This window comes from Gopherus evgoodei, unplaced genomic scaffold (assembly GCF_007399415.2).
Source record: "Gopherus evgoodei ecotype Sinaloan lineage unplaced genomic scaffold, rGopEvg1_v1.p scaffold_46_arrow_ctg1, whole genome shotgun sequence".
Classification (NCBI taxonomy): Eukaryota; Metazoa; Chordata; order Testudines; family Testudinidae; genus Gopherus; species Gopherus evgoodei.
Window position 1 is genome coordinate 1601898 of NW_022060067.1, and position 10779 is coordinate 1612676.

Consider the following 10779-nt stretch of genomic DNA (forward strand, 5'->3'; position numbering starts at 1 on the left):
CAGAGTAGGTGTGTCTATGCAAACACGGTCTGTTCCTGAAGTCTTTCCCCAGCTCCTCACTAGATGTGAGGGGGGAGCTCATTCAGCCCCTGCTTCCACTTAGTATTTAAAAACTCTATAGTGTCTCTATCTCTCCTGGCCTTAGATTGCTCCTCCTGTCCCTTTTGTTACACCTCAGATGAGGTGGCTGAGTGGTTAAGGTGATAGACTACTAATCCATTGTGCTCTGCATGCATGGGTTCAAATCCTTTCCTTATTGGATGCATTTAGTCTTCACCCCTCCTTTATAGACAACCATCTCCCCCTTTGGTACAATGACAGATCAGATAATGTTGCTTCTTCCAAACAAAAACCTTCTCAGAAACTCAGACCCTCCTCCTCTTGATTTAAATAAAATGTCTAAATCCCAGATTTCTAAAATAAAAAAAAATTCTCTAGTCCTGTATTTCTTAGTTTTTGTCTGTAAAGGTAACATCCTCATCATCCCCTCCAAAGCCCCTGGGACCTGCCCAAATTATTAAAATATCCTTAACCCAAGCAAGGCCAGAAAGGTGAACCAGAGCTATTGTCTATGTCAAGCTGTTCTGAAGGAAGAAACTCAGATATTTTCTCCATGCTTCCCTTGGCAAGCTCTGACTGAGCAAACAAAATCCCCCAAACTGAAAATTTTCTGCTGAAAAACCAATACTAGTCTGTTTGGGGACTTTGGTTTGAAAGTATTATTATTATTCTCTTCTGATTTCTGAATCAGTTCAGTCTTTGTCCTCCAGGTATGTTTCCAGCTGCTGAGTTGTGGGGGAGAGAGGCCAAGTCATGATGTCTCTTCTCCTCTTTCATAGTCTTCCAACTTGCTAGGAAGCTCCTTTGCTACGATGTGAGTCAAGCAGTGTCCATTGTCTCTGTGCTATCTTGGAGAAGCCTGCATGTTACACAGTTCCTGGGATAGTCCTTGGGTGTGTGGATACCTTCAATGGGACAGCAATGAGTCTGGCTTCTCCCTTGTCGCACCTGAAAGGCTGGTGGTGATGGGCATTTCCCAACCTCATAACATATCTCAGTAACGCACACAGAGCAAAACTTCATAACTTCCCAACCAATGCGAGCACACATAGTCCAATACGATATTAATGATCAACAGATCAAGACTTTTGAAATGATACCTCACCAGGCAGACTTTGTACAAACCATGTCATCATTATATGACAGTGCTCAATCTGGGGCTTCCAGGTGCTCCTCTGAGCACAGCGTGCCACACCTGGGCTTACATTACAATGGAGACATAACCTTAGAGTCCATCTCTCCTGGGATAAAGATGGCAGTAGGGCGGACCTGAGTCATCTGACTTGGGCTCCTAGATGTAAAGCTGAGGGGCTAAAAACTGTGGTGCAGATATTTGTGTTCACACTGAAGCCTGGGTTCAGAAACCCTTGCCCCTCATGGGGCCTCAGAGGTTGGGCTCAAGCCCACATGTCTGCATTGTAATTGTATAGAGGTTGGGAGGGAGTTTAGCAAGTGGAAATGGTATAACTACATTGAGGGGACTGGACCTCTGACCTATCAGCTCTTAACACTCAAACTTTCAGTAACTCTATTATCAGTGCCTGTGAGTGTAATTTAAACCATAGGTCCACCTAGCTCTGAATCTTGTCTTCTGACAGTAGCAATACCAGGAGTCCCAAAAGCCACTCCTCAAGACACCACTGGGAGTTGAACCCAGGATCTCCTGTTTAAAAAACAGGTATTTTAACCAACTAAACAATGGTGCCTGCTGTTGCCTAAGGGATCATGTCTGTGCACACCTGACTCTCTGACAAGTCCCACTGGGCCCTGACAAGTTTTGCTCATGTTTGGATTCTGTAAAGCAGAGGAGCAGGTGATGTTTTGCTCCCAAGGTGTGTGTGTGATTTTTTGGACAGGTCTACACTACAAAATTAGGTTGGTGTAATTACATTACTTAGACTGGCAATGCAGTTCTATCAACCTAATCCCAGTGCAGTGGCTCAGCTGTTAGAACTTTCTGGAGCTATGAAAGGGGAGGGGCCCAGCCTCTGTAGCAGGAATGAAGAGCAGGTGAGTTCACTGCAGGCATTATGGGATACTGGTGGAGGCCAGTTATGGTGATATAATGACCAGCAGCATTTACACTGATAATTTGTCACTTTAATTTTGCTGCAAAAAGCTCTAGGCCTCTTGTCAAGGTGGTTTTATTTTGTTACCCAAACAGGGCAGTTTTGTCATCAGACGTGGCATTGCAGCATGTACACCAGCCACAAGCTGCCAATTGAGGGAGTGTTGTGTGTTTTTCACACACCTGAGCAATATAATGATGCTGAAATAACTTTGTAGTGCAGACCTGGCCAAAGATTCACACACACACACAACTTGCAAGGAAAACGTCACCTGCTCCTCTGCTTTGCAGAATCCAAACACATGCAAAGCTTGTCAGCCCCAGTGGGGATGGCAGGGAGTCAGGTGTGAGCAGACACTGTATTTTAACCACAGGCAGGCACCATGGCTTAGCTTGCTAAAATACCTGCCTTGTAAACAGAAGATTATGGGTTGAACTCTTACTGAAACCTTGTTAAGTAACTCTTGAGGCACCTGGTATTGGCTACTGTCAGAGGACAAAACACAGAGCTAGATGGGCTTTAGGTCCAGCCCAGTATGGCTGTTCTTATGGCTTAAATTACACTCACAGGCACTGACAATAGAGTTACTGAAAGTTTGGGAGTTAAGAGCTGATAGGTCAGTGTTCCAAGCTCCTAGCAGATGACACCCTCCTTCTGGTACAGGGGCAGGTCTGGGCTCTCACACCAAATGGCTCATTGTGGTTGCCAGAATCTGTGAGCAGCTCATTTAGTTTCCACCGAGGGATGAGTCATGCTTCATGCACCGTGTGTGAGAATGAAAATCCTAAATCGTCCTGTGAAATAACGAATGCAGCAGGATGTGTTATTGTCCCTGTCTCAAAGCAGACAGACTAATGGAGAAATGCCATTGAGTCCAAGGTAATACTCCATTGCCATTTTGTTGTTTTTGCTTGCTAAACTCCCTCCAAAAATTGTGGGGTCCATAGCCCGGTATTGAGCCTAAGCCAAGATGTCTACACTGCAAATTTACCACCCCACAGCCCAAGCCCCGGGAGCCTGAGCTGACATGGGACAGCCCTGGGTGTTTCATTGCAGTGTGCACATAGCCTAGCATTATGTCTAGAGCGCCATTAACACATTCAAGTCACTATTCTCAAACCCTGGGTCAGCTGATTGAGGTTTGTGGGGCTTATGCTGCAGAGCTATAAAATTAGTGTAGACACTTGGGCTTGAGCCCAGCCTCCGAGACCCCACGAGGGCTGAAGGTGTCCGAGCCTAGGCTCCAGTCTGAGCCCCAGGAATCCAAATCAGATCATCCAGGCCAGACAGGCCACAGGGATTTTATCACAGTATAGATGCCCTCTCAGGGTATGTTTACATTGCAACATAAGCCCAGGGTTAGCAGAAGTCATGTCAGCAGCCCCAACACATAAACATAAACAATGAGGAAAAGACCCACCCCCAAATATGCTGGGCAGTGTCTTTCCCACAATGTTCCTAAGTCCAGCAACCAAAAGTCCTTTAACATGAGCCCCCCTCCTTTGCACCCCACTCACAGCTGTTGTCCTTAGTCAGTGCAAGCCCAGAGGTGCCTCTGTACAGTTCACCTGCCATCCTGGGTGGGAAAGGCGAAAAATAAGAAGGCACCGTACTCACTGTGTTGCCAAGGGACTCACTCAACCCTCCACAGCCACCCTGTCTTAACATTGATCTAACTCCTAAATTTTAGTATTAGGACCCAGGCCCCAGCCCACTTGGCTTTGGAACCCCTGTCCCCTGCCTAGCAAATGCTATTGAATTGAGGGTGAGTCCCTCAATCGGGATCTGCCAAGCACAGTTCTGCTGCCCTCGATTCATACAACAAGGATAACAACCCTTTATTTCTCCTGCCCCTATAACATGAAGACTGGAAATCCAACACCAGCCAAAAGTGATCGTTTCAGAAAGCAACCCAACATATTTCCAACATACTGTAAAATCCACATGTAGATTCATACATGAAACTTTGCAAGAAAATCTTCCTGAAGGGGGTCTGAAGCACCTGCTGCTGGAGGGAAGGAGGGAGCGGTGGGTTGGGATTGAGGAGCAGCGTGAGGAGGAGGGGCCTGTGGGTTGGGATTGAGGGGCACTGGGAATAGGAGGGGGCTGTGGGTTGGGACAGAGGAGAAGGGTGAAGAGGAGTAGGCTATGGTTGGAAGTGAGGAGCAGTGTGCATAGGAGGGACTGAGGGTTGGGATTGAGGGGAACTGGGAAAAAAGGGGACATGGGTTTGGGCTGAAGATCATCCTCGTTTGGGGATCCAGCAGGACAGGGGAAGGCAGCAGGTGATTCTAATTCCTTAGGGATATTCTGTGTGTTTGTACGTGTGTGTGTGCAGGGAAGGAACATGCTATATGACCAGAGGATTCCTCCAGGCTGCAAGGACAGAGGGGCTGTCAGGAAGTTGCCCGTTCAAACCCACACACAAAAAGGCCCTTCTGAGGAAAGGGAAAATCCTGAAGAGAAAAAGTACCCTCAAAGAGGACTCTAGAAAGACAGATTAAGATCTTTGGGAGTTGTTTATCACCTGACAAGGGACTTAAACTGTGGACTCTCAGATTAAAAGTCCAATTGTCTACCAACTGAGCTAGCCAGGCTCACAAAAGAAATAAGCAACTTGCTGCAGAGGAGAAACTACTCAAGAAAACAAGAGCAGGAAACAATAAGGAAAACCTGTTGCTCTCTCTGGCCTGGTCAACATTACAAGTTTATATCGAATTTAGCAGCATTAAATCTCATTAACCCTGCATCCGTCCACACAATGAAGCCCTTTATATCGATATAAAGGGCTCTTAGTACCAATATCTGTACTCCTCCCAACGAGGGGAGTAGCACTGAAATCGGTATTGCCATGTTGGATTAGGGTTAGTGTGGCCGCAATTCAGTGGTATTGGCCTCCAGGCGCCATCCCACAGTGCACCTTTGTGACCACTCTGTACAGCAATCTGAACTTGGATGCACTGGCTAGGTAGACAGGAAAAGCCCCAAAAACTTTTGAATTTCATTTCCTGTTTGCCCAGTGTGGAGCGCTGATCAGCACAGATGATTATGCAGTCCCAGAATCCAAGAAGAACTCCAGCTCTTTGGGAGATACTGGGTCTGATCTCTTTATTGGGAGATGAATCTGTTCTATCAGAACTCCGTTCCAAAAGACAAAAATCCAAAATATTTGAAAAAATCTCCAAGTCTATGATGGACAGAGGCCACAGCAGGGACTCAACACAGTGCTGAAACTTAAGTAGCTGAGACAAGCGTACCAGAAAGCCAAAGAATGAAATGGACGCTCAGGGAGGGAGGGGCGACTGACGACTGTAGCTATCCCACAGTTCCTGCAATCTCCGAAAAGCATTTGAATTCTTGGCTGAGTTCCCAAAGCCTGAAGGGTCAAAAATATTGTCGCGGGTGGTTCAGGGTATATGTCGTCATCTCCCCGTGAAAGCAAAGGGAAAAAAATCCTTTCTCGCCTTTTTTCAATGTCACCGTATGTCTACTGGATGCTGCCGGCAGACATGGTGCTGCAGTGCTACACAGCAGCATCCCCTTCCCTTCCCTTCCCTTGCGGACGGTAGACGGTACTGTAGGACTGGTATCCATCATCGTTGTCCCATGAGTGCTCCTGACTGGCCTCGGTGAGGTCGGCTGGGGGTGCCTGGTCAAAAATGAGAATGACTCCCAGGGCATTCTCTTCTTTAAGCTTTGTGTAAAGGAGATTCAGTCCTGCCTGGAATATCATAGCAGCTGGAGGCTGCGCTCCCTTCCCGCCTTTCAGCTCCACTTGCAGAGGCAATAATTCAGTGTTGTTTCAAATCCCTGCATTCTTTATTACTTCATCACACAAATGGGAGGATAACTGCCACGGTAGCCCAGGAGGGGTGTGGGAGGAGGGAAGCAACGGGTGGGGTTGTTGCAGGAGCACCCCCTAGAATGGAATGCAGCTCATCATTTCTGTGAGATGTCTGGGGCTTTGACCTGGAGCATTTCTGGGAATGGCATGGAGGGATGGAGGCTGAGTGGGCAGGGAGCCACCTTAGTGCTGCTGGCACATCTCTGCACACCCATTGGGGGAGGGGAGCAGAGGTTGTCCATGTGCTGCCTGGGATAGGGGCAGTGCACAGAGCTGCCTCCCCTCCTGGGTCTATTACAGGAGGGGAGGGGGATCTTTTGGCCTGTAAAATGCAACAGGTCTGTCATGGTATAATTCCCCACTCTGAACCTTAGCATCCAAAAGATGGGGTACTAGCATGAATTCCTCTAAGCTTAATTACCAGCTTAGGACCTGTAGCACTGCCATCAACCAGGAATTCCAGTGCCTGGTACACTCTGGTCCCCTCAAAACCTTGCCCGGGGACCCCGCAAGACCCAGACCCTCTGGATCTTAACACAAGGAAAGTAAACCCTTTCCCTCACCGTTGCCTCTCCCAGGCTTCCCCTCCCTGGGTTACCCTGGAAGATACTGTGTGATTCAAACTCCTTGAATCACAAAACAGAGAAGACAATTCACCTTCCTCTCTCCTTCTCTTTCCCCCTCCCAGACTGTTCCTGAGAGAAAGTAATCCTGGCACAGAGAGAAATCAGCCTCTCTCTCCCTCTTCCCTCCTTTCTCCCCACCAATTCTCTGGTGAATCCAGACCCAGTCCCCTGGGGTCTCACCAGAATAAAAAAAACAGTTAGGTTCTTAAACAAGAAAAGCTTTTAATTAAAGAAAGAAAAAACAGTAAAAATTATCTTTGTAAATTTAAAAAAAATGGAAAGGTACAGGGTCTTTTAGCTATAGACACTGGGAACACCCTCCCAGCCTAAGTATACAAGTACAAATTAAAATCTTTTCAGCAAAATACCAATTTGAACTCCTTTCAGCCAAATACACATTTGCAAATAAAGAAAAACAACAGAAGCCTAACTCGCTTTATCTACCTAGTACTCACTATTCTAATCTTATAAGAGCCTGTATCGGAGAGATTGGAGAGAAACCTGGTTGCACGTCTGGTCCCTCTGAGCCCCCAGAGTGAACAACAACCAAACACTAACAGCACACACAGAAACTTCCCTCCCTCAAGATTTGAAAGTATCCTGTCTCCTGATTGGTCCTCTGGTCAGGTGACAGCCAGGCTTATTGAACTTGTTAACCCTTCATAGTCAAAGAGATATAAAGTACTTCTGTGCTATTAACTTTTCTTATCTGTTTATGACAGTCTCAAAGATAGCTAGGAGTGCTGGCAGTGTAGGGCCTTAGGAGGGAGTCTACATAGCCAAACAATCCTGCTGTCAGGGTGCCAATGCCTGAGACGATGGGGCATACAGGATTTCCAGGTTTATGGATCTTGGTTAGAAGATAGAATACCCCTGGTTGGAGTTCTAGGGGTGTGTCTGTGCAGATTTGTTCTTGTGCTTTTTCAGGGAGTTTCTTGAGCAGATGGTGTCGTCTCTTTTGGTAACTCTCAGTGGGATCAGAGGGTAATGGCTTGTAGAATGTGGTGTTAGAGAGCCACCTAGCAGCCTCTCGTTCATATTTCTACCTATTCATGATGACGACAGCAACTCCTTTGTCAGCCTTTTTATTATGATGTCAGAGTTCTTTCTCAAATAAATTTGTTAGTTTCTAAGCTGCCACAAGTACTCATCATTCTTTTTGCTGATACAGACTAACATGGCTTCCATTCTGAAACCTATTAATTTATCTAGTTCTCTTTTAAACCCTGTTATAGTCCTAGCCTTCACAACCCTCTCAGGCAAGGAGTTCCACATCTTGACTGTGTCTGTGTGAAGAAGAATTTCCTTGTATTTGTTTTAAACCTGCCACCTATTAATTTCATTTGGTGACCCCCTAGGTCTTACATTATGGGATCAAGTAAACAACTTTTCTTTATTCACTTTCTCCACACCACTTATGATTTTATATACCTTTATCATATCCCTTCTTAGTCTTCTCTTTTCCAAACTGAAAAGTTCTAGCATCTTTAATCTCTCCTCATATGGGACCCATTCCAAACCCCTAATCATTTTAGTTGCCCTTCTCTGAACCTTTTCTAATGCCAGTATATCTTTTTTGAAATGAGGAGACCACATCTGTACGCAGTATTCAAGATGTGGGTGTACCATGGATTTATATAAAGGCAGTAAGATATTTTCTATCTTATTCTTCTTTTTTTAATGATTCCTAACATCCTGTTTGCTTTTTTGACTGCTGCTGTACACTGTGTGGTCATCTTCAGAGAACTATCCATGATGACTCTAAGATCTCCTTCCTGAATAGTTGTAGCTAAATTAGCCCCCATCATATTGTATGTATAGTTGGGGATATTTTTTCCATTGTGCATTACTTTACATTTATCCACATTACATTTCCTTTGCCATTTTGTTGCCAATGTCACAGTTTTATGAGACCTCTCTGAAGTTCTTCACTGTCTGCTTTGGTCTTAACTATCCTGAGCAGTTTAGTATCATCTGCAAACTTTGCAACCTCACTGTTTACCCCTTTCTCCAGATCATTTATGAATAAGTTCAATAGGATTGGTCCTAGGACTGACCATTGGGGAAAACCACTAGTTACCCCTCTCCGTTCTGAACACACTGATGGGCGAACCTGGAGAGAGAGGTAGCAGCCCTTTGATAGGTCAGCTGGTAGAGCAAAGGACTGGAGCCGGCACTCAGGAAGTCATCCTGACATCGCCCTTCTGACTCCAGCTTGAAGGAGAGCTTCTTTTCCTTCTCCTTGCTGACAAAGAGCAAGAGAAGAAAGAAAGGTCAGGTGGGCCCACTTGGTGCACAAATCAATGCTGTTTTTTCTTGCTTGAGAGCCTGAAATGAGGGACTCGTGGTGGGTAAAGGCACTGCTGTGCTTCCAGAAAAAAGATCACTGCTCATAGACTCATAGACTCATAGGTCAGAAGGGACCAATATGATCATCTAGTCTGACCATCTGCACAAGGCAGGCCACAGAACCCTACCCATCCACTTTTATAACAACCCCTAACCCAGGACTGAGTTATTGAAATCCTCAAAATTGGTTTGAAGACCTCAAGCTGCAGAGAATCCACCAGCAAGCGACCCATGCCCCACGCTGCAGGGGAAGGCGAAAACCCTCCAGGGCCCCTGCCAATCCGCCCTGGAGGAAAATTCCTTCCCGACCCCAAATATGGCGATCAGCTAAACCCTGAGCATGTGGGCAAGACTCACCAGCCAGTACCCAAGAAGGAATTCTCTGCAATAACTCAGTTCCCATCCCATCCAACATCTCCCCGCAGACCAATGAGCAGACTTATCTGGTGATAATCCAAGATCAATTTCCCAAATTAAACTATCCTATCATAACATCCCCTCCACATATTTATCAAGCTTAGTCTTAAAGACAGATAAGTCTTTTGCCCCCACTACTTCCCTCGGAAGGCTGTTCCAGAACTTCACTCCCCTAATGGTTAGAAACCTTCGTCTAATTTCAAGTCTAAACTTCCTAATATCCAGTTTGTACCCATTCGTCCTCGTGCCTACATTAGTACTAAACTTAAATAATTCCTCTCCCTCCCTAACGTTAACCCCCCTGATATATTTATATAGAGCAAGCATATCGCCCCGCATCCTTCTTTTGGCCAGGCTAAACAAGCCAAGCTCTTTGAGTCTCCTTTCATAAGGCAGGATTTCCATTCCTCGGATCATCCTAGTAGCCCGTCTCTGGACCTGTTCCAGTTTGAATTCATCCTTCTTGAACATGGGACACCAGAACTGCACACAATATTCCAGATGTGATCTCACCAGTGCCTTATATAACGGTACTAACACCTCCTTCTCCTTGCTGGAAATACCTCGCCTGATGCATCCTAAAATCGCATTTGCTTTTTTAACAGCCATATCACATTGGCGGCTCATAGTCATCTGCTATCAACCAATACCCCAAGGTCCTTCTCCTCCTCTGTGGCTTCCAACTGATGCGTCCCCAACGTATATCTAAAATTCTTATTATTAATCCCTAAGTGCATGACCTTGCACTTTTCACTATTGTATTTCATCCTATTACTATTACTCCAGTTTACAAGGTGGTCCAGATCTTCCTGGATAGTATCCCGGTCCTTCTCCGTGTTAGCAATACCCCCCAGCTTTGTGTCATCTGCAAACTTTATTAGCACATTCCCGCTCTTTGTGCCAAGGTCAGTAATAAAAAGGTTAAATAAGATCGGTCCCCAAACCGATCCTTGAGGGACTCCACTAGTAACTTCCTTCCAGCCTGACAGTTCACCCTTCAATAAGACCCGCTGGAGTCTCCCATTTAACCAGTTCCTTATCCACCTTACAACTTTCATATTCATCCCCATCTTTTCCAATTTAACTAACAGTTCTCCATGTGGAACCGTGTCAAATGCCTTACTGAAATTGAGGTAAATTAGATCTACCGCATTTCCTTTATCTAAGTAGTCCATCACCTTCTCAAAGAAGGAGATCAGATTGGTTTGGCACGATCTACCTTTAGTAAATCCATGTTGCAATTCGTCCAAATTACGATTGACTTCTATGTCCTTAACTACTTTCTCCCTTAAAATTTTTTCCAAGACCTTACATACTACAGACGTCAAGCTAACAGGCCTATAATTACCCGGATCACTTTTATTCCCTTTCTTAAAAATAGGAACTGCGTTAGCAATTCTCCAGTCGTACGGCA

At 45.6% G+C, this 10779-nt stretch overlaps 1 non-coding gene across 1 annotated transcript; it reads right to left on the reverse strand.

The window, feature by feature from the left end:
* Positions 1 to 1692: 1692 nt before the first annotated feature.
* On the reverse strand, positions 1693 to 1766 carry TRNAK-UUU. Its single transcript has one exon. It is a non-coding gene; the product is annotated as a tRNA-Lys (tRNA).
* Between the last annotated feature and the right edge of the window lie 9013 nt (positions 1767 to 10779).